We start from the raw sequence: 25,470 nt of genomic DNA on the forward strand, positions 1-25,470 counted from the left end.
TTTAAACACGGCACATGCCTCCAAAATAAAACATACAACCAAAGCAAGTTAAGACAGTCCTACTAGCTTGGAGATATTTTAGAGAAACAGCAGAGCCTGGTGGGTTGTTATTGACTGAAGATTTATGAATAGCCTTGAAAATGCCCCTTTAGTTCCCTAGTTCCCTTTAAGCATCATAGTTACAACATCAACATCAGACTCACACACAGATCTTGTCTGCATCTGTGTCTGTGAACAAATGTATATCTGCTCAGTCCAATGTCCAACAACTTAAGGTTTTATCAGGTTTTATCAGTTAAATTACTCTCACATGAGTAATGTTTATTCAATTAATCTTATTATTTCAGCCAAAGAAGGAGTAGCGTTCTAGACATCTCATCTTAAGTCTACATTTTAAGTCTCAATTTTAGAGATTTTACATTTTAGAGACATAAATAAGGATTTTTTAACAAATGTGTTCCCATGTGATGATGTAATCTTGTTTTGTAATTCAAACGTGCTTTTACTATTAAATACTGCCCTTATAGTATCCTTCTTATGCATTTCATGCATGTGTTATTTTCAGACATATGGGGGATATGCGCCCCCCCTCCTCCTCATCATTAATGATCTAGTCCAGTATTTGCTTGGGTGTGACTTAACCAAATAACCAATACCTACCTATTATATGTCAGCTGACCTATCTATGAAGTTTTGACTGGTTAATTTGAATTTTTTTCTGTTTCCTGTCTTGTTTTAAAGCAATTTTCTACAATGTTTTACTATGACCCTGATGAAGGCCGCAAGCCAAAACGCGTTGGTCAATTATTAAAGTTGTTCATCTTCCCTCAAGTGTTGCTGGAGTTCCTGTTTTGTGAATTCTTTCATCCTCTCCATGCACCTTGGAAGTAGGTGAAGTTGTGCCAGAAATTTTTGCTGCGATTCAACAAGTGAAGGTCAAATCTTTCTGTGTAAAATAAAAGTGAATATATGAAAAACATCATTTTAGTAAATTCTGATCAGGTTAACAGGTCATGATGTAGTTAGAAGAGGTGTTGGTGTTGCTGCATATGACAAAACACTGAAATACGGTGGAATGTGTGATAGGGAGGCCTTTACCCCTATCCTGCCATACTCCTTGTAGCTGAGGATACTTCTTGTTGTTTATCAGTAAACAAACAAAAAAAGGATGTCTGTCTTTTCTTTAGATCAAACACAACCTGCTTAAGTCTAATTACACTCAAGTCAAAGTTAATACAAAAGCAATTCTTTGACGTATTAAAAGTCTAAAGCTTACATGTATCAAGTTTAGAGTCTTTAGAAAAAATGACCTGTGAACAACCTAGAGACACCAAATAAATGAGACCCATCGTTAGTCTCTTTTACACTACACACCCTGTGTTGTGTGACATTAGTGCATGTAGCAAAAGCTTAATGGGCATTTTTCCTCTTGTCTCCAACATAAATGGAAAACACACAAAAGCACATACACAGAAGGACAGAAACACAGAGGCACAGTTATTTGGTCAAACTACTTTTTCAGCAAACACACCTAAAGATGCTCAGGCACTTTACACTCTGCTGTGTCTGTGCTGTGTATGTGTGTATGTGCTCAATCCAATGTTTAACAACTAAAGGTCAAATCTTTCAAGGTCAAATCAGAACCCGGCTGGTACCAGGATGTAAATACAGGGCTCTAGAGTGCGACCAATTTGGTCGCAATTGCGACCAAATTTTTCAGTGGTGCGACTAAAGAAATATTTTCGTGTAACAAAAAAAAAAAAAAAATCTCTGCAACTCTCCGTGTGGTCAACAACAGACACACATTATGCCCTATCGTGGACTAAACCAATCAGAGATAGTCAGGGGCGGGACCTCTCTGATTGGCCGTGGTCCAGTTGAAAGTGCAGGTGGAAGAGGGAGGTGAGCAGATTGAATAAAGTGATATCAATTCATTAACGGATTCCACACAAAGACGTAAACACAGAGCGGACCGACGCATCAGAATCAACTTTCTCTTTCTCGGCTTTCTCACCCCACGGCCCGAACACGGACACGCTGTCGGAGCTGAGCGATTCTGATGCATCGGGTCCGCTCTGTGTTTACGTCTTTTTGCGCTGATTCTGAGCTGCAGGTTTTGTCTCTCTCCAACCAAAATTCGCCGAGCCAGCAGCAAAAGAAGCAGCAAACTACGCTTCATATTTGATCAATGTCGTCATGAATTCCCTCTGACTTTTGCTGTTTTGCTTCCACCACGATAAAAATCACACTTCATGCACAGCTCTCTCCCTCTCTCTCTCTGTACTTCAAGAACAGTTTCCCGTCTCAAATCTCTGTTTTCTGCATTATTCATTCGCTTATTACCCACCAGTCTACCGTTGTTTACAGCGCTGTCGGCCGCTGTCTTTTTCTTTTTTTCACTTAAATGACCTCGGACAGGAAAGCTTAATTTCTGTTGTTCAATACTGAAGAAATTTAAACTTCTTAAAATTATGCAAAATTGCAGAATATTTTTAAGGTCATCTGCTATAAAAAGCCAGACCAGAAAAATCTCCTTCATGTTTTTCTGTGTTTTATTCTTAGTTACTTTCACACAAAGGCATCTGCTGTGATGTTCACAATTCTGATGAAGTCTCAGATGTATCAGTGCTGATAAATGATCAGAATTATAATATTTCTGACTGTCTGAGGCTAAATTGAATCGAATCAGGATTTTGAGAACCGGAATCGAATGGATTATAGAAATCAGTGATGATACCCAGCCCTAGTGATCAGCCTAGGCCTGACAGAAGTGGATGTAGCTGTGGGTAATAAGAAAAGATGAAAAAAACTATTGATAACTTTTTTGTTAAGGCCTGATCTGTCTGAAATTTATAGCCAGCTCTGTCACAGTGCCGAATGCTGAAAAAGCAGCAGTGTATCCAGGAAACACATTATATGCTGTGATAAATGCACTGCCCAAGTGTCCCCTCTCCCCACTGCCTTTCAGCAGCAGGCAGCAGCAAACAGGTCGTCAGGCCAAGATGATGATTAAGTTTAACATTTTCTACAATATTGACAAAGCACTTTAAGCACAAGTTTGTTAGTTAATAATTTAGAAATGAATATTGTCTGTATGGACTTCCCCCCCAAAGAAAGTGCACATGTAAAACTGCGGTGTTAAGCGATGCGGTTGAAAAATTTGAGTGCGCCTAACTTTTGTGCTGGTACGCCTAAATTTTTAAAGTTAGGCATACCGGTGCGCCCATGTCAAAAAGTTAGTCTAGAGCCCTGAAATATGTTATTGTACAAACTGCTTTTAGATATGTATAGTATGGAGGAGCAAGAGCTAGTGGTAAACTTAGAAATAAGGAATGAGAATCAGAGCAAACAACTTTCTCCTCAGTTCTTCATCTCCTGCTGGATCTCAGTAAAGTCCAACAGGAAGTGAGAAAAAAACCCCAGAAAGGAAATGTGTTGCATTCAGATAGCATGCACTATCAACTCTGCTTTGAAAGCATCCCACTGCATACAAAGTCAAAACATTATTGAAACAAGAAAGTTTGTATACTTTTATTAACCTCCTTGGACCTGGTGTCCACATATGTGGACATTGCATTTTGGGTTGTCTCGACCAAAATACAAAATTTTCCTCTATAAGGGCCTGATATCTCTTACGAGGACATTTACTGCTACTGTTCTATCGAAATTTAAAACGAATAACCTCATATGTGGATATCCTTCCCTTATAGAGCAAAATCAGGTAAAAACATAATTCTTTTTTTTACATTCATCAGGTCCCAAACAGCCCAAATAGCAAAGAGAAATTAAAATGCATGCCATGAAATAGTTTGGGTCTAAGGAGGTTAAAGGATATGTGCAATAAATTACTTCACATTTTAAAGATGCTCTCTTCCTCATCTTTGGTCTCTTTGATTCACTTAACTCCTGCTTCTCGTCTCCTACTTCCAATCTCTGTTTGGCCCTCAGTTTTCAGCCAGAACCTGTAGGCAGAGGCTGCACATTACTAACAAACAGCTTTATGTGGAGGCAGTTGGCTACAGGTTTTGGCAGAGGCTTTGGATGGAGGTCCAGACCTGGGCTGTGTGTCAGATCCAGCAGGTTGAGGTTTGGGGCATAATGTAGTTTCAGGGTAGTTTCAGGATAAACTCAGAGTTTATCCGAGTGGGCAGACAGTCTTACAGTGAATGCAAAGTGTGAAGGTGGAGCTGAGGGGTGGTGCCTCAGCAATTTGTGTCCTGCAGATGATTTTGTCACTAATGAATTCATTTAAAAGTTTTATTTACAGACTATTTAAAGCTTATTTACACAGACTCAGTAACTGTCCTTATTTCTTTCACTATTTCTCTGAGCTGTTCAGCTCAGCACTCGGGTTCTTCCGTAGTATCCACATTAAATTCAGGAGGACACTCTTCAACTCCGTAAGTCACGTCCACGTGAAGGCGGCCGTCTTCATCAGTAGACATAATCATTGTGGGACGGTTCAGTCTCTCCCATAGCTTCTTCTTTATGAGGCGTCCCAGCTCCAAACTGTATGGACGGAGCTGTCCGTTCTCGTCTCTGTGAGGAACAGAAGAAACAGAAAGTTTTAAGCCATTTTTGCTGTCGGGTGGGGGGGCAAAAGAAGTTTGATCCACACTGACCTCAGCATATCATCGACCACTTCATGGTACACCTGCTGGTACTCTTCTACTGAGCGGTTGTGGATCTTTAGAGGGCTGTCTGGCCGAGGTGCAACAGTAGAGGGTTGGAGGTTGGGGGCTGTATTTGAGACCGGAGGCAGCTCAGCATCAGGGATGGTGGCTGATGGTCTTGTGAACTTGTCGTCTGGATCTGAGTTGGAGGCCTGAGGGGTGGAAGACATATAGCTATCATCTATTTGTTATCAATTTAGCACCACAGCAGAAAGTCTAGAAGAGACAGACAACCTTGGTTTTTCTCCTTTTCTGGGGAAGGATGTCTGAACTTGGAGAGCGCCGGCGTTTCACTTGAGTGTGCTGTAAGTGGAAAAAGGCAGTAAGACACAAGAACATCCTTTAACAATCCTACAAGAGACAAATCTCCATCAGAAACATTGACCACTCTCAGGAGATGACCCTCAAAAATTTTCCAGATCTTAAGATGTAAGAAGAGATTTAAAACATGAGCTGTGCTCTGTTGCTACTCATCATTTGTTGGAAAGTAAACAAGTGTTGTAAATGAATCAAACAAGCAGAGTAGCATCGTTTCTAATATATTCACGTATTTTATCGTTTAACATATGAGAATCAGATGTGTAACCTGCTCATCCTTGAGGCACTGACACGGTCTACAGGCTCCAAGCTTTCTCCTCCTCTCTGATAGCCGTGCAGAGACTCTCTTTGCTGTGAGGCTGTCTTGGACTTCAGCAGCACACTGCAAAATTTCATACACATCAGAAAAAAGCCTTTCTAACACAACATATGTAATGCATGTCAGTTTTAAGAAATTTCCTGCAACTAAATTGGATTTTCTGGAAGACTGAACACCACAGTGTTGTCCTGTCACCTAAAATTTACATGCAAACAGCGGTTAAGTGAAACTTTAGCTAAATACATAATATCAGGTTATAGTATTTCAGATTCACTGGGTTGACTTGTTTAAGACAATAAGATCCAACTGAATGGAAAGGTTTAATTACAATAGATGCAGTAAATCATTTATGCATGCATTTGCATTTGATTTGAATCCATTTGCTTTGAATTAGACTAAGTTTAGACAACTTTGAGTGCTACTGATGAATGCACATCTATTCACACTCTTAGGTAAACTGTAAATAAAGTAAAATGAGTGTGTTGTCCTTGAAAAGACTTCATTAGATGTATAAATACAATAAATGTATATTTTGTTATAAATTTAAGATATGAGAAAATCCTGACTCTAAACTTTCTGGCTTAGAAAAATCTCAGAGGTGAAACAAATTGAAAACAAATCAAATCTCACATTTTCCATGATGGAAGTCGCTTTCTTCTGGCTCTGGGAATTTTTAGTCCTCATCAGGATGAAAATACTCTTCAATAAAACTGATAGTTTGCTAGAAATCACTGTGTGAAAAGTGTCAAAAAGGATCTTGAGCTGCAGAATGTTTGTTTAGGTTTAAATGATGAATAGACAGAAATGATGCATCTGCAGGGGAACCATGGCAACTGTGGAACCCTGGGTATCCATGTAGTGCACAGCTGTTTTTTGTAAACAACTTTTTTTGACACATCTCACCTGTGTGACTGTCTCTGACTGACAGTCTGACTGCATCCTCACTCACAGTGCCTGCTTTAACTGTGCTCTCAGTCTTTCTATGAACAGCTGACTGTATTTGTGCATGCGCTTGTAGAGCTTTAAAATAACCAGCCCAACAAAGTTTGGATTAAATAAGAAGAAAGTAAAAAGATACAGCCATGCAGAAATTAAAGGCTCTTTCTGCACAATCAGCACAAATTCTTTTAATGGATTAAGTTTTAAAAGAGTAGAAATCACCGACAAACACATCTCCAAACATCACAAAACTCCTCATCACATCTCTTACACATCAAAAAGCTTCTACTCTAACCTAGTGTCTTAGATTAGGGAGCCTTACCCAGATGTTCATGTCACTGTACAGCATGTTCAGCTTTGACTGTTTCTTAATTCAGACTCCTCATTTTGTGCACATGGCACAGCAGCGGTATCTTCATTCATGAATATATTTAGATCTGGTGACAAAGCTACATCTTAGTGAAGACCTCATGGTAATAACTGGCTGCGGTTTCTTCATATTAGACAGTTTTGCTGTTATACACAGATCGATAAAGAGAAAACATTTGGAGGTCAGCATCTTCAGGATGTGGCCAGCTCCATCAGAACTGTCCATACATGTTTAAAATGTAATTTTCGTTTACATTTACTACTGTTTTGGTTAGATTCTGAGATCAGCTTTTTAAAGCACAACTGTTTTCGGGGCTCTTTATGTTTCAAAAGTGTGAAATCCACAGAGCTACACTTCTATGTTGAACTTTGACTTACTGTCCAGATGTTTCAAAATCAGCATGTATAGATTTCTGTGTGTCACTTGAAATTATTTTCTAAAATAGAGCATAAGTATCTAATGAATATGTAATGTGGTCTTTGTTCATGTGATTGCAAATCTAATTGATCAGCTACAAACATAATATTTCATAATCAGGCAACACTGTAGAGCTGCTGGTTCAAAGTACAAATCCATCCATTCTCTTACATTTATCCTTTTCAGGGTCGTGGGGGGCTTGAGCCTATCCCAGCTGTCTGAGAGCAAGAGTCAGGGTACACCCTGGGCAGGTCAGCAGTCTGTCACAGGGCAAACACCATTTGCACTCAGACCTATGGGCAAGTAACCAATGAACCTAAACCCACTAACTGCATGTCTTTTGACTGTGGGAGGAAGCCACAGTCCCCAGAGAGAACCCATGCAAACACAGGGAGAACATGAAACGTCCACACAGAAATAGCCTGGACTGATGATGGAATTGAACTTGCAACCTTCTTGCTGTGAGACTGAATTGGAATAAAACAGCTCTCTGTTTTATTCCAATTCAATCATCACTCTAATCATAGAATTGCAAGGTGCATGAATGGATGGATGGATGGATGGATGGATGGATGGATGTGGGTGGGGGCTGTCCTTACATTTAATGACAGAAGCCATTAACACGAGCAGCTGCAGCTAAACAGCAGTGTATGATGTAAAAGCATTACATAGCACTAACAGCACTAAACAGTTCGCTGTAAAACAGAAAGCATAACTTTGAGCTGACTTTATTGCCAAGCAGTCCATGTAATGTTCTTAGATTCACTGCACAGAATCTGTGGTTCAGCCAAAAGCAATCATTCAACAACAGAACACATGTAGGCATCAATTCTTATATTTTTTTAAGTTTAACTGCATTGATTCCATGCTATTATACAAAATTTTTACTTAATTACACAAACAATCAAGATTACTAGGATTATTAAACTACTGTCATTTAGTCTATGTATCAGTTCTCAGTCAATGGGAGAAAAACTAATCCAGTTCTGTCTTATCCTGTTGGTATAATACAGACATGAAACTTTGACAGTGAATGTTTTACTTGTTAAGTGTCATGCATATAATGTAACATACTAAAGTGATACTTACTACTAAAACATGATTACTGGTTCCACTAAAAACCACACAAAAACACCATCATAACCACAAACCACCACCAGTGAGCGTACTAAATAATTACACAGGTTAATTTTGCTCTATGTGTAACAGACCTAAAAAACAGAGGAACCAAGTGGCCGGCGTAGTGTACAGAAACATCTGTACCGAGTATGGCCTGAGGTCAAAATGAGATTCCAAATACTGTTTATTTTTAACTAATGTGGTTTAAAAAAGACCAAAAAAGAACAGTTTCACTCATTAAAACTAACATTAATATTTTGTAGTCTGCAGTGGCACTGGGTTCATCTGTACTGGGTCATGTGGTGATCATTCCAGTAAGGCAGCTTGGACAGTTTCTTTTCAGTGGCTGCTTCTATTGGCCAGCCCCAGGCCTTAAAGAAGCCAGTCAGGTTCATCTTCACAGTCTGAGAGAAAGTCTCAGCATACAGGTTCATCTTTGTGTTGTTGTCATCGGGGATGTCACTCATACGGTGGTATGCAGCAAACACCTTCTTAAAGGCATCCCAGCCAAATTTTTCCTGGAGCTACAGAGAAGGTAGATACGACAACAGACCAAACTACTTTCATACAAAATTGTTGCTGTATGTTTGTTGTAAGTATTTGCCTCTTGACATCCACCAGTGATCTGTTTATTATTGTTCTAAGGGTCATGTCTACCCCTTGCTATGTAATTTTATCCTGTATATGATGCAATTTGAGTATGTGGCTAAAATGCAGATTAAATAAGTGATTTGTTGTTCACTTGCTAGATTTAAAGTGTGACTGGATCAAATGGAGTTAGATACTTTCAGTCTTATTCATATCATGTGTTTTCTTCACTGTGGACCAAGCAAATTTTCTCTATAACTCTCTCACCTGCAGATATGTTTCCAGGGCAACCCACAGCTTCCAGTCACTGAGTTTCCTTCCTCCCTTGATGTATTTCTCTACTCGACTCTTTCGCTTTGCTAAAGGCAAATCATCATGAGCCTGCATTGAACAACAATTGGAAAAAGTGCTTGTGTTTTATGATCATGTCTGATAAAGTAAACAACAGGCTTTCAATCTCAAAACAAATTGATTTACTCTACCTGTGCTCTGTTGAGACCCAGCACCTCTTCATGCACATACACTGACCACAGGTTGCATGTACACTCTGTAGTGTGTGGTGGGAACTCCCAGCAGCTTCTCTGTTGGTTGTGTCCCAGTTCATGGATGGGACCCCACAGTTCTTTACCTTTTTTAACACCAACTAATTCAGCAGCTGAAGCATGGTGTGCCATGATAGGATAACCTGCATGCATCCAGCCTTAACCAAAGAATAGAAAGTTGAGCTACAATGGGATACTAGTACTTTTTAAAGATTACATAGCTTTGTGAGAGAACAGTGCAACTTATCAAATATTACCATTCATCATTCTAACGGTGTATATATAACAGAAACATTCAGTTCCCTTTTAGGTTAGGATGGAAACTACAAATTGTTGTGATTTATAAATGTAAATGGTTGTTTGTATATGTGTCAGGGACAGGCTTCATGTCCTTGGGACTCTCCATAAGCAAAGCAAATAAGAAACAGGTAAATACAAAAGCTTTCAGCTGCTCCCTTTTTCACAAGGGGTCACGACAGCAGGAGACACTGGGCAGGTGTATAAAACATGAAGCAAAGTACACTTACCAGCAGAAATCTGCACATCTGTCACAAAGCGCTCCTTGCGGGGAAATTTGTGTGGTTTGGCAGCCAAATCTGCAATGGCCCTCATGATTTCATTCCAGAGAGCGGCCACGTTGTCGGGGCGCTCGAGACCCCGAATAACATCTGATGGTACGGTGAGGATGATGTTTTCAAACTCCAACTCTGCCCAGGGTGAAGGAGCTGTGCGTAGTGTTAACCACTCAGCTGTAGTTGTTACACCTGAAAAGAGCAAAAGGGGAACAGACCCATAAAACTGCCTTGGATTATTAAACTTTCTGCACTGCTTTAGAAGAGGGGTAAAGCTGTTAAAAGGTTCTTTGTTTAGCTTTCTTTAATAGAAATATGTTGAGCTCAAGTCACCTGTATTGTTCAATGAAAACACTGTATCTTCGATCAGAATGAAAGTGATGCAAGTCAATAAGTATAAGACTTATCAGATATCTTCCATTAACTCCACTGACACAAAGTACACAGCACTGTTATAAACCACATACTCACCAGACTTGTAATATGGAGCAGTTACAGCTTTCTGGACTGTGATCTCCAACCCTTTCACTTGTGTGTTGGGTGGAACCACCAGATAGATGAGTCCCCCCCACAGGTTGGACACATGCATCATGTCTGATGTAACAGTAAACTGCTCATGAACATGTGGTGCTCTCTTCAGCTCATCCTTGTCATGTAGCTCATCAGTTTGACAGCCTATCTGAATCTGTAGATGAAATGGAAAATTGTGTCATTGCCTAATGCTTTTTAGCTACACGTTACAACATAAATAAAAGGATAACAGGCTGAAAAATTCAATTTTCAATTCAATTCAAGTCAATTTTATTTGTATAGTGCCAAATCACAACCACAGTTGCCTCATTGTGCTTTATATTTTAAGGTAAAAAACCTACAATAATACATACAGAGAATACCCCATCAATTAAATTACTCCTTATGAGCAGCGCTTGGCAACAATGGGAAGGAAGAACTCCCTTTTAACAGGAAGAAACCTCTGCTAGGACCATGCTCAGGGAGGGGCAGTCAACTATCGCAAACAGTGGGGGCGAGGGAAAGGAAAGGGACGCCTCAGTAGGATGAACTTGGCCCTAAACCTCACTGGAGGTGACTTATGGTTTCTTATGGTTTCTTATGAAAGAACAGACAACATGTAGCATTATCAGAGGGACAAAGAACTCAAAATAATCTGATTTTGTTTGCAGTACCTTCCAGTTTTTGTTGATAATCTCAGCTGGTATGACCACGATGGTCTTCATTCCAGGACACAGGTAGAGACCTGTACTGATCCACTCTTTCTCACCTGGCACACACAAAATTAAAAAGAAAATGATATCAGGCAAAATTATCCTTAATTTTAATTAATTTGTTTAATTTTATTAATTCACTATTGTTGCTAATAAGAAACATTATACAGAAAATAAATATAAGGTAGCTAAACCAGTATGAAAAACTGCCATTGAGATGTGAAGTACTAAGTTTGTACACAAACTATAACGAGGCTTTAAGAGAGCACCAAACGGTAGTGACTCAGTCAGGCCAATAACAAACTGAAGAAACACCTGTGAGTCAAGGTTTAGGGCACAATAACAAAAAAGCCAAGAGGCACTGCCCAAACCACTTCAGCCAGCTCATTTCAAGATGAAGGAGTAGTGGATCTACTTGTTTTCTTCTGCTCTTCCAGGGCCAGGTCACAAAAGCTGCAGCCTAAGCAGAGAAACCCTGACCTCTCTCTCCCCAGTCACCTCTGCCATCTTATCTGGGGGAACGGCAAGGCATTCCCAGGCCAGGGCTTGGACTACACCTGTGGAGTTGCCCAGGAGGAATCCTAGTTAGATGCCTGCACCACTTCAACTGGCTCCTTTCAATGTGAAGGAGTAGTGCTTCTACTCTGAGTGGGGACTCCATCCTATTTCAGCTGAGCACCATGGCCTCTGACTTGAAGTTGCCAATTCTCAAATCTGCTGATTCACACTCAACTGTGAACTGCCCCAGTATGAGCTGGAGGCCAACACCTAATGAGGTCAATAGGACCACATCATCTGCAGAAAGCAGACATCAGATTCTGAGGTCACCAAGGCAGGAGCCTATTGCCACTTTGCAGTGCATAGGAACTCTGTGCCTAAAACTTATGAGCAGGATCGATAACAAAAAGAAGCCCTGGCAGAGTCCATCACACACCGAGAATGATTTCAGTTAATTGCTGACATTGCAAACCAAGCTCTTGCTGCAGTTATAAAAGGACTGAATGGCTCATAAGAGCAGGCAAGACACCCCATACTCCCGTGGCATCTTGCACAGGATACCCCAAGGGACACAATTATATGCTTTATCCAAATCCACAAAACACATGTGCAAACATGGGCAAACTCCCATACACACTCAAAAGTCTTTGAGAGGATAAAGAGCTTGTCCAGCTTTCTGCAACCAGGGCGAAAACCACTTTCTTCCTCCTGATTTTGAAATTCAACTAACGGACAAACTGTCCTTTCCAGTACCCTGGCATAGACCTACCTGGGGAAACTGGGGAGTATGATCTCCTATATTTGGCACACACCTTCCAGTCCCCCTTCTTAATGATGGAAACAACCCCTTAGTCTGCCAATGCAGAGGCACCACCCGCAGGTTTTTGTCAACTAAGACAGCATTGCAACATCCAGAGCATTTAGGAACTTGGGGTCAATCTCATCTATACCAGTGGCCCTACCAGCAAAAGTTTTTAACTACCTCAATGACCTCAGTTCCAGTGATAAGCAAATTTCCCCTTTTTTTTCTACAGAAAACGTGTCAGTGGGATTAAGGAGGGACATCAAGAAGTCCTTCCACTGTCCAATTTTAACCTCAGTTTAAGTCAACAGCGGTCCTCTCGCACTACACCATGTGAGTAGAGCACCACTTTCCACTTCTGAGTAGGGATGGGTATCGTTTAGGTTTTATCCGATACCGGTGCCAAATTGGTACTTTTGAAACGGTGCCGGTGCTTAAACGGTGCTCGAACCGGTGCTTAAAGAATGGAGAACACAAACTTCATCCAAAAACCTCTCATGTTTTTATTTTTAGCAGTCTCTTTTTTTCTGCAAAATGAGAAGAACCGTAACAACATATAAACATCATCTGTGCAAAATTTATGTTTTTAAAGTAAAACAGTGAAAAATTACAGTGCTGTCAATACATGAATATCCAGATGTTGTACAAAAATGTCCAATTCCGGCGCACAATTGGACACCATGCCAGTTGATTTTTTTAGGTATTTAAGAGCAGACATTAATTAATTTTATTAACATGACTAAAAATTTATTTATTTTTTTTTTAAAAATACGTTTTTGAAGAATTAACCACGCATTTACATGGTAATGGGCCTTTTCTGCCATGGAGCACTTAATTGGTCTCTGGCCCTTTAAACTCTGAGGGGCTGTAACTTTGGTTTCTTTTGGTCAATTTGCATGATTGACACCTCTTTTTAATTGTTTGAGCCAATAGAGTCACAGTAACGATGCCACATTCACGTCACTTCAACCAATCAGATGTTCCAAGGCCAAAACCCACGTGGGCCCAAATTTACTGCATGTGACGTCTGTCCAGTCACGTGTCTGTAGGTGGGTCTAAAATGGAGGTTGTTGACGGAAAACGACTCTGATGCGGCTAGGTAGGCGTGGTAACTGCTGATAATCACATGGCTACCGGCTACCAGCGCAAATAACGGAGGAAATCTGGACGGTAAGTCAATTTCTGTCTTAGAGCATTTGCGCCGCTGTGTGTTTTTGTGGTCTTCTTTTGCGGCTATTTCAGTGAATTCTGGTCAGAGTGTGGTGAAACTTGGTGTTTGGAATTGGTGATAGCTCTGGAAGATAACCAGCTTTTCTTTAGCCGGTTACATGAAGTCTGGAGAATTTCTGGTTCACCTTGTTTGTTTAGCGGACTTGTGCGCATTTACATAACTGCTCGTTTAATCATGGCTTGTTTTCGTTGAGTTTGGTGGTTGTAGAAATGGTTTATATGACATTTTAGCTGAGATTCAGAGGTTTCTGTAAATACCACACATGTCTGGACTTATATTTCTCACCAGAGGTGGGACCAAGTCATTGTTTCGCAAGTCTCAAGTAAGTCTCAAGTCTTTATCCTCAAGTCACAAGTCAAGTCTCAAGTAAAGTCAAGCAAGTCAGAGTCAAGTCGTAAGTCAAGACAGACAACTTTCAAGTCAAGTCCCAAGTCCGAAACTTTGAATTTCAAGTCCTTTCAAGTTTTTTTTTTTAACCCTCTGGGGTCCCAGGTATAATTGGCCGTTCTTGACTACTTTTGATTTTACCTCTATATTTCACCTTTAAAATATGTTTTTCTTGCCTTGTTTGGTATCATTATTTACAGCACAACCTCAAATATCTGAAATTTGAGTTATTTTTTTCATTTTGGTATACTATATTAGCACAGTTGATCTAAATTCAGACAAAAAATTCAGAATCCGAGTAGAAAAAAGTTATATTTTTTTACATGTTTAACGAATCATTTTCATAACTTGAAATGCAAATAGAAATTGTACATTTCTAAAAATTATGCACAAGTTTTGCAAACAACAAAGTTATATGGTACTATTTACCTAAAAATGCAGCCAAGGCCTCAGGCGTTTTTTATATGACCATTTAAATCTATTTACAGAACAATCAGGTGTGCTGCATCAAATAAGAAGGCACACAAATTATTTGTGCCAGTCCAAAAAAATGTAGTTTGTGTTCAGTATAAGACAGAGGAGAACACCACAGGCCTAAACCCTGCAGGTCTGACAACTGGAGGTGCAACAGTCCAGTTGTTTACACTGGAATCTGCCTTTGACAGCTTTTTTAGATCAAATATGAAATTCAGCAGTCTAACTGACACACAATACAAAACAATAACTACACAACAAACTAACTATAGCCTCCAAACACGCTAAACGTCACTAATGTCTCACATATGAAAACTCTCTCTCTCTCTTTCTTTCGCTCGCCCGCTTTCCGTCGCGGGTGTCACTCCTAAAAACTTCCCCTTCTCCCTAAACAACCAAATGTCACATGTTGCCTTATCATTTTTTTGATTGGCTGACATGGTAAACTCTAACACCAATAGGGAAGGGGTGTTTTTTCTTTTTCTTTTTTCACTCGCAAGTGGAGAGCGTATGCTAGGCTGTCTGTAGAAAAGCCGTTTTTGTCTAGCATCCCTGTTGAGAATAACCTTTCCAAATAAACAACAGCTAATAACATAAGATCAAAATATTTTATTTGATGTATTGACATAAATGACAGAAGAAAAAGGCCATGTATAGCAGGACTACTCAATTACACACTAAGGTGAGCCAGATTTTCTAACCAAAAAAAAATTTCCCTGGCTCAGACATGCAAAAGTTAAACATGACCATACACTAATTGCAAATTAAACACAGTGATTTTGAATTGTGATGTGATGGTAAAATAAATATTTGTCAGTCTAAACTGGGTTAAATCTACGGGGTTAATGATGGGGAGGAGACGGACAGAAACTCTCTTCCCTGAGTACAGCTACAGAACCCACTTTCTGAAACGGACCCTGCTCACCATTCACCGACAATTGTGAGCTAACAAGTTGCATGTTATTCTTGGATGCGCTTGCAGGACCGGATTTAAAATAGCATGACAAACATATCATACCTGTTAAAGCCAAACAGTATCATCAACGTAGCCCGAAGAACATTTGCTAATAAGATGAAGTTAGCTAAATCAGCTATTTCATCGTAGCAAAAAAAAAAAAAAAAAAGCACCACCTACCGTTCTTTATGCAACTTCAAATGTCGGACAAAGTTGGAAGTTGTTCCATCTCCGTCTGTGATTCTCTTCTTGCATGTTTTGCATATTGCATTTCGTTTTTGTTGACTACTTCGTAGTTTATGTACCCGAAAGAAATTACTCTTGGGAGCATTTTTGGCTCGAGCGTTTTATTTTGTTCTTGTTTTTTTCAAATCTGGTTAATTTGATTGGCTGTGCTACAGCCCACGCTCACATACATACGGAGTGTGGTAAGAATGAATGAATGAATAAAGTGAATTAATGGTCCGCACTTTTTATATAATATGTATGTTAAATTTTAGATTTGGGTAAAATATCAAGTCTTTTCAAGTAAACAGGTTCAAGTCCAATTCAAGTCCAAGTCATTGGTGTAAAAGTCCAAGTCAAGTCACAAGTCTTACAACCTTTTTTCAAGTCAAGTCTAAAGTCATAAAATTAATGACTCGAGTCTGACTCGAGTCCAAGTCATGTGACTCGAGTCCATACCTCTGTTTCTCACCCCGTGTTATAACTGATTAAATGTGATCTCCTCCTTTTTGCTCGCGGTACTGGGGGCGTGGGGCTTAAAGCACTTGTTGCAGGCTGCTGAGTTTGCATCTTTTGCTGTGAAGTACAGCCAGACTTTTGACTGCTTTGCCTTGGGCATTTTTAATCTGTAGCTCTGCTCTAAAAGAACGTACGTACCTGGGCCCGCCTACTATCCTTGTAAAGGTAAAATGACTGGCTAGAATCCAAAGCTTTTCGGTCTGGTTACTACCGTTTATGTCAGAACCGGTGCCATTACCGGTACCCATCCCTACTTCTGAGTTTCCTGATGGATTGCCAGAATCACTTTGAGGCAGTCCAAAAGTCTTTTTCCACGGCCTCACCAAACTCGTCTAACACTCAAGTTTTTGCTTGAGCCACCATGTGAGCAGTGTTCCACTTAGCCTACTGGGACCCATCAGCCTCCTTCAAAGTCATGACCAGGCATCAACCTCATAGCTCCAGTACTAGCATCCTTATACTGGCTGCCAGTGAGTCTTCAAATTTATTTTAAAATGTTATAACTTGTACGCTCCTTCAAGATCACTGAGGTCTATGGACAAAAAGCTCCTATCTGTCCCAAGGTCCAGATGAAAGCACAGAGGAGATCGGGCCTTTGCTGTGGCTGCTACTGAACAAACTGCCCCTTTACATCAGGACTTGCTCAACAATAGACATTTTCAAAACCCATTTGAAAATCAATTTTTATCCTCCGACTTGTAAATCATAATGAGTTCTGATTACTTATTATTATTTGTGATTATTCTTACTTGGGTTTCCTCAGTTTATGTTTCCTTTCTTAAATTCTGTCATCTTGTCCTGTTTTTATGTCATTTCATTATTTTAGATGTGCATCACTTTGGTCAACAGCCATTGTTTTAAATGTACTTTAGAAATAAATTTGACAACAAAGAGAGTATAGAAAAAATATTCTTAAGAAGCTGCAATCTTTCGGCATACTGTATACAGAAAAATGCTAGCAATTGACTCAATCACTTAGTTGTGGTGAGTACAGTGTACGTTGCTGTCATCTACTGTGGGAGCAGCATCAGGACTAATGACACCAACAGACTGAATAAACCGATTAGGAAGGCCGGCTCTGTAATTGACTGCAAAGTAAACACATTCGAAGCTGTGGTGAAGAGGAGATCACTGAACAAACAGTTATACATCATGGATAACCTTGACCACAGTCTGCACTGATTCAGCTCCACTGGCAGAAGAGCAGATACACAAAGTCTTTAATACCACATGCCATCACCCTCTATTATGCAATATACCTGTCTACCAGAGGGCACTTCCTCTTTCATTTCAGCATTTTATAACCATTTTAAAGCTACTTGTTTTATCATTATTATTATAATTATTATTATTATTAGTAGTAGTAGTAGTAGTAGTAGTAGTAGTAGCTCATTGTGAATTATATAATTTTTTTATTTGAAAGAAGCCATACCCTGACATGCAACATTAAAGTTTGTAGTCACTGACAACTGCAAATGCAAAATCTGCAGTTCGCTTATTTTATGGTTTTCAATTAAATTGATATATTCATGTTATGTAACATCAAGCACAAACATTACTGTAACATATAGAGGGTCATTGTCTAAATCAGATATATTACTTAATCAATAAGTGCACGTATATGGTGTGTAGGTTGGACTCATCAATAGTTCACATATTTGTCAACAAAAATAAGCTCTGACCTGCTGTGTTAACATCGATCTTGATCTTATGGTTACAGACAACAGGCATTGCTGGATTATCCTTGATGAGGTAGGGCCGGAGGGCATTGGGATTTGGGCAAACCTTATATACAGCTGATCCCACACTGAGGAGTAGGTGGTCTTTTGGAGTCGTTACAGGACAGCTGTCGCTCACCTTGAAAGAAAATTTCAGTGGATGTTGATCTAACACATCTAAGTAGTTGATAGCTGTAGTGTACTCCATGAGATACTGCATGATCTTCCACTCACCTGCGGCAGGCCTGACCTCTTTAGCACATCAGTGAGTGCAGCCAAGACTTGTCTGTAGTGGAAGCAGTCATGGGCTTTCATCTGCAAGTAGACATCGCAGTCACTGCCCAGCTTTTTCAAACATCCCTCCTCATGCTTGTTTAGTTTTCCACCTGTAGTCACATGGGCAGCAAAGCGGTACAGAAGATGGCGGAAATGGTAAGTATCTTTAATAGCCTCGCTGGGAACAGGGGCTTTGTATGATCCCGCGCTGATTGTTGCTTTCAACAGGCTCAATCCCATTTGGTTGAGGATCTTGTTTCCTGAAAGACATTAAACGATTCCTTATTGATTGTCATTGGCTCCGTCTTAAGAGTCACCACCATCATTAAGTAGCATATCAAAGACATTGCATTCATGCAATTTAATAGCATGCTATGTGGTCAAATGTTGTGTGTGTTTGTATAAGTACGTCCTCTAATTTACTGTGATCAGTGTTGTTTTGTTACTCAAAAAAGTAATGTGTTACGAATATTACATAGAACACTTGCAGTATATTATTTAATTAGACATGAGACATGAAAAGGTAGAAACAGTGGCTGCAGACACAAACTAACAATTCAAAGAAATTGATCTGGTAATCGGTTCTTGGAGAGAACAAGTTCTCGATTCCCATCCCTCGTCATCAGTGTATTAGTGGTTGTCTGTTACAGCACTGCATGTATACAATACGTTTTAAAGTATTGCTTTGGTTGATAAGAGGACAAGAGCTCTATATTAATGAGGTGCATTTATGAACAATTAGGTGGAAAATAAGGACAATAAAAGTATTTCTGTTCTGTATATCGTGAAACCCTGGAAGGTAAAATATCATACCTGAGAATTCTGTTAGTACATTTTGCCCAGCATGTGTATTTACCCAGTACCAGGCATGTCCTCCAATCAGCAGGCCTCCTCCCTCTGCCACAAAGTTTTGGATTTCCTCCAAATGCTCAGTGATATACGCTGTACACACAAACACGCTGAGGTCTTTCCTGAAGTTTGTCTTCTCACACTTCAGCCCAGACTCACTCAGAACTTTGAGTGCAGGATCCACCATGACACCAACAACCCCTCTGCGGCCTTCATCCAACCAGTGAATGGCGTTTCTCCAAAATGGAGCCATGCTCTAAAATAAAAGAAGGAAAGCAGCAGCAAAGGCTGTCATGTGTATGTGTGATATACAAAAGACAAGTCCAATCAGCATACAGTTCATTTTCTCACTTTTTTCCACTCTGAGGTTTATTGCATAACCTCATTAAAGTAAGTGATTTCTGAAATTTGAAAGTTGTTTTGCCAGTACTCCATCACACTTAAACCCTCCACCACACTGATTGTGATTGTGACAGACTGCTGGTGGAAACGAATGTAATGTGACAAAAATGCATTTGTAAATGTACAACAATAATAAATTCTTATGTGTTGATTATGACTTAGAAGGACTTAAATTTTCAGAGTTATTTTTCAGAGCAACTATACCTCAAATTTCAGATATCCTTCATGTGTAACCACAATGACCCGTCCTCGCCCATAGTAGGCTCCTGCCAGGAATGGTCGTCCATCTTCTGTAGTGCCGATGGGAAAGGCTAGTGGGCTGTGGACTAGAACCTCAGAACACAAATACTTAGAGGGGAGGTTGAATTCCGAAACCCCCTGGAGCAACAACTCCAAGTCATCCTTAAAATCCCTGCCTGTCCTGTATTTAAAAGGTCAAAGAGGAACAGGAAAGAGGCTGAGAATTATAGATACAATATATCAAAGTGAATATCAGAGTCTTTTTACTAAAAATCTGTTGTTGTTGTTGTTGTTGTTGTTGCTGTTGTTTTGGTTTGGTTTGGGGTTTTTTTTTACCTTATTTGTCATTATGAAATTAAAGTGTAAAATGTTTAATCTCTAAAATCAATGTCCTCAAAAATATATTAATGTTGTAAAATAACAATTCAATTGAATTTAACTCTAAATTGATTCTACATTTGATCAGTAACTGACAAATAAATAACACTTGCCAAAATTAAACAAAAAAAGCTGTGTATGCAAAATAATAGGAAACTTTAAGCCACATTATTTTTTAATCTCAATTTTTGAAAACTACACAAAGTGTGTACTAGGACAAAAAAATTTATTTTCTTCAAATAATAGATCAAATGTATTATTTCATTGTAATTAAAAATTCCTGTGATGGACTCATGGAAAAATGTAAGTTGAATTGATGGATAAAACAAGGAGGAAAGAAAAAAAGGAGAAAAAATATATATTAAATGTATGATGTTGAATTGTAAGTTATAAAAAAAAGAAGTTCGATTTACTTCAAAAATGAGCCCACAAAAAAAAAAAGAATAGCTTAAAAGGTCTGTGGCAGCAGACTCTGTGTTTCTCTTTAGAGAATACAAATACAGACACACGGGGGAGGGACAGCATTTAACAAAAAACATGCAGTTTATTGAAGGCAGAACACGAAGGTACAAAATAAGAGAAACCAAAACCAACAGCTAAACTAAACTGGGAAAAAACTAAACTAGAAGCAAGGGTAAGACAAGCATCTTAGACAATTTATTCCTGGGTAATACAATAAAAAGTAAAACTGATGGGAAAAAAAACTTTATATAAAATTGTAATTTTTATAAAAGCTATTTCTACTTAATAATTAGGTAACGCAAAGGAATAGATTCAATGCCAAATTTCACTTTGATAAAATTCAATCAAACAAGAGAGAAAAAATGTTTTCACATTAAAAGTTACTATCTGAAAAGTGGAACTTCTAGAAATCTGCAATAAAACAGAACTCTAGCATATACTCACGCTAACGACATCCAGGAGGACGGGATCTGAGGGTAGACAGGCAGGTTCTCCACCATAACGCTCAGTGAAGTAGATTCCTGCCACTCCCGACACTTTATTCCCATCAAACTGATGCAGTGTGTTCTCTTTGGGGTGAGTTGCAGCCCAATGCCACGCCTGCCCAGCTATCAGCACCCCTCCTCCAGCTTTCAGAAATGCCACGAGCTCCTTTGGGTCTAAGCCCACGCTGTAGGCATCGGTCACATAAACACCAACTCTCAGGTTGTCACTGAAAGCGCCCACAATCTTTGGTTGGAAGCTGGATTTTTGGAGGCTGTCAGCAACTGCACTGACATTTCTGTGCACCCCTACAGAGAGGTTATCAGATCCATCATCTCTCAGCCAGGTCACAGCATTTTCTACCAGAGCAGGAAAGGCTTTCAAGTAGCCCTCATGACCCAGGACCACAATCCTTCCACTGCCGTACAGAGAGGCAGCCATCAGCACCTGACCTTGGCTGTCAATTGCTAAAGGAAAGGCATGGTCTCCAATCAGCACCAGGTCACTGGGAACACAGGGTCCCTGTAGGTCCAGCTCCTTCAGGCCTCTCATCAGAGACATGTAGGCTTCTTCATGTTGGTTTTGGAATGACTGGTTAGATGACATAGTGTAGAGGATTTATGTTCTGTAGACTGATGAAGAAGGTGAAGGTTGGGATGCAGGAAAAAAGGTTGTTAGCACATCAGCTTTAATAGTTTAATAGTCTTACATATATGTATGCCAAGCTAAGTTGATGGATTTAAAAAAGACTCACTTAACATAAAAATAAAAGTATTATTCTTTTGTTAAACATCAAGCCTCACAGCAAATTGTCAAATTGCAGCTGGTGAGAAAATAAAAAGCTGTTCTCCACTGATCTCATTACAACCACACACAACTTAAAAATACAAAGCATATTTTTGTTTTTTTGGTTACCTGAAAGTTGCCTTTCTGTGGTATTAGACTGTAGCACAACAGCTTTAAAGAAAAACACCAGGAGCTCTACCAGACAGGACAGGAGAAGGAATGTAAAAAGAGCAGGGAAAGGTGCTGTTTATATCAGGAGATATGACAAGAAGAGGAGGGACTTTAGTGAGGACAAACAAGGAAAGAACTACTGATGAGCTCCTTTTAAGTATGTATATAAATGTACTCAATTATATTCCATCACAGACCTATGTGTTAGTTTTCTTTGCTATTTGAGTTCAGACTTGTGTTTGTTTTGTTTCTGAAAGACACACAAAGTTCTTCACTCAGCACAAATACTGTGCAATCTTTAACTCATCATATACACCTTTAACATCAGAAGTTCACATTTACAATCGCAGTCCGCATGCCTCCAAATCAAATACACATACCAAAGCAAGTTAAGACAGATTACCACTGGCTTTTGAGCTACTTGACAAAAAAAACAAGTACTCCCCCTTTTGGCTCAGGCTTGCTGATCATCACTGTGACCTCAGTGCACAGGCTGGTGGGTTTTTAGTTACTGAAGACAACTTGTCTTGACAAAGCCCCTCTTTGGAAACAAATGAGTTCCTAAACTATTTCCCTGCAAGCACTACATTTATAACATTAACAACAGAGTAAGTTATTTTTGTATTTGAGTCTGTGTGAATGTGTTTTAGAGAGCCTGCCCCTTTCCTCTTTGATGCCCCAAGTGCCCTTTTCTTGAGGCGTTTTTATTCATTTATTTATTTATTAAATGTGTGTGCGCATGTAGAGCAGGGGTCCCCAACTCCAGGCCTCAAGGGCCAGTGTCCTGCAGTTTTTAGATGTGTCCTTGATCCAACACAGCTGATTCAAATGGCTAAATTACCTCCTCAACATGTCTTGCAGTTCTCCAGAGGCCTGGTAATGAACTAATCATTTGATTCAGGTGTGTAGACCCAGGGTGAGATCTAAAACCTGCAGGACACCGGGCCTCGAGGCCAGGAGTTGGAGACCCCTGGTGTAGAGTCCTGCCCGTGTCCCTCAACAATAACGTTTAACTATTAATCACAATTGTGCTAAATAAAATGATCTGACTTGCATCACTCACATGACTTCCATTAACCAATGATCACCCTTGATGGCAGAGTGCGCTGGTTATGATCCGGGAACGAGCTTGCAAAGAGCACACGCACGCACAAATTAATTGGGAGATGCAGACTGATGCAAAAGAAACCAGTAAGTAGGGTGTACAGTGTACACTATAGTCTGTAGCACACAGGAGTATTAGTTTATTATGTACACGTTGTAAAGTTGTCTTGTGGCAACTGATTAATTGAAACAAACGAGGGTGCTGTGTGTGCACTGTACAACAGCGCAACAAAACATTACCTGTCCTTTTATTAACTGAACAAATAGTGGTGGCCATTAACCGCTAGCTAACTGGGTAAGGGTGTCAAGGGTCTGTAGCTCTGTCCATCATTTTTAGGGAACACTATCAGCAGCAGCAGCAACAACCCCTCAACAGCAACATTGTAACCCATCGGGTAAAGCACAGACTATGTTTGCTTTGCATTGTCCCCACCCGATGATAATGATATATAGTATGATGCAATTCCATATTAGATTCTTAATGAATGTGGGTTGTTATTCGCCCTGGTTCTATGTGCCCCTTTTTAATTTTGAGCACCCGCCCCTTCAGACATCTCTGCACAGCCCTGCTCACCTCCTCCACTTGGACCTTCTGCAGGTGGAAGTGAACAAGAGTAAAGGGAGGGAAGGCATAAAGGAGGCCCTGAGGCCATAGATGTGCCATTGTATCTGTGCCTAAGGGAGATCATCTCTCCCTGCTGAGAAAAATAAAGGGACCCCAGTTGTCTCCCTTGAGGTAAAGAGATCTGCCATTACCATGCCAAAATCGCTGTTCACCACCTCTGGAAGAAGTCTCCATTCTCCTGTGAGAGTACCCCACTTCCATATATTCTGAGTCAGCCTACTGAGGCAAAAGGAGACCAAGCCCCCTTGTATGTTTATAAGCTGCATGGTGGTTCCTCAGCTCTGACAGAAAAGACAGCCTGCAATTTCAAGGCATGTGCTGTGTCAGCCAGGGGCCCTGGGACCAACCGCTGACACCCTCGCCCTTGTGAAATAATCCCTTGCCAACCAAGGAAGCATGTGATGACACAACCTGGTGACAAAGGATTGGGACCAGAATGCTCTTTCCATATTGATTGGCCCTTCCCACCAATGGGGAGTTGCCTGCAACCTACACATCACAGTAATCTGGTTTTCAGGTGCTTCTGAGCCAAAGGGCAAAGTCCCAGTCCAAAGAGATATTGCTGAACACGACACGTGTTCAGAAGAGCCAGTGGGAATATGTATACTTTTACTTTTACTGCCATTAGCCCCATGTTGCAGAAGGTATGGGTATAACCTCCAGGTCACTCGTGACACCAACTAAATCTGGAACAAGCAAGTCCTGAGGGTGGCATATCTCACAGGGGTTAACAATAAGGTCCCTCTCCTGGCATCCAGCCAAATGTATAAGAATTCTGTGGCTTGAATGGCCTTAAATCTGCTTTTCCTCGTATCTAGGTTCTCTTTTTTTTTTTTTTTTTTTTTTTTTTCTTTCTTTTAAACCTGTCCCGTTTGGTTCTTTTGCCATCAGAATTATTGTCTAAAGGCGAAGAAAGATGCCCAACGGATTTACTTTACCAAATGGACCATCCCAGCCTTGCCGTAATGGTCCATTTGATTTACCTTTTATTGTTTATTTTATTTATTTATTTATTTTTTTACTTGCTAGATACGGGACAGGGGAAAAGAAAAGGGAGAAAGAAAGAGGGGGGAAAAAACAAAACAAACAAAAAAAAAAAAAACAGCGGAGAAGAGGGACGGGGATAAAGGGCAAAAAACAAAAACCAACAAAAAAAGCAGACAAAAAATACATATATCGATCACCTGGATCACCTGTTGAGAAAGAAAAAAGAAAACAAGCAGAAGAAAACGAGAGTAATAGAATAAACAACATCACAATGATATATGGGAATATAACACTACATACTTAATATTAAACATTATTGTGCAGCACGTAAGATCGACAGCGCACAGTGTGCTTTGAGGTAGGAGCCAAAAAGGGTGTAGTTTGTGTGTGTGATCACCTGTGTGTACACCTGTGAGCATGAGCGCGCTTGTATTTAAAAGGTTCCTTAATGTAATGATCTGCTAGAGGGTGTGGGGGGCCACAGTCCCATCCTCCAGGGCATGAAGCAGGTATGGAGGAGATCAAAACTCCAGACATCCAGAGGCCCCCAGAACACAAGAGACCAAGGAAGACCAACAGAGGGGCAGCCGCGCCACTGTCCCAGAAAGAGCTGAGGAGAGTCCCAGATGAGGGATCACTCAGCAGCCGCGGAGCAGAAGCCAGGGGGGGTTGCAGTGACGTGCCCGTGAGCTCCGCCGGCAGCCAGCTGTGCCTGAGTGACCGAGCCCCAGGCCGAGAGGCCGAGGGCACCCCACCCCCGAAGTGGCCCGAGCGAGCCCCAGGTTCCAGGCCCCGATAAGCAGCCACCAAGGAGTGAG

General features: G+C 40.3%; 1 pseudogene; it reads right to left on the bottom strand.

Annotated features, from left to right (window-relative positions):
• Positions 1 to 4,340: 4,340 nt before the first annotated feature.
• On the bottom strand, positions 4,341 to 21,585 carry LOC134641618 (TRPM8 channel-associated factor homolog; annotated as a pseudogene).
• Positions 21,586 to 25,470: the final 3,885 nt, after the last annotated feature.

This window comes from Pelmatolapia mariae, linkage group LG14 (genome assembly GCF_036321145.2).
Source record: "Pelmatolapia mariae isolate MD_Pm_ZW linkage group LG14, Pm_UMD_F_2, whole genome shotgun sequence".
NCBI lineage: Eukaryota > Metazoa > Chordata > Actinopteri > Cichliformes > Cichlidae > Pelmatolapia > Pelmatolapia mariae.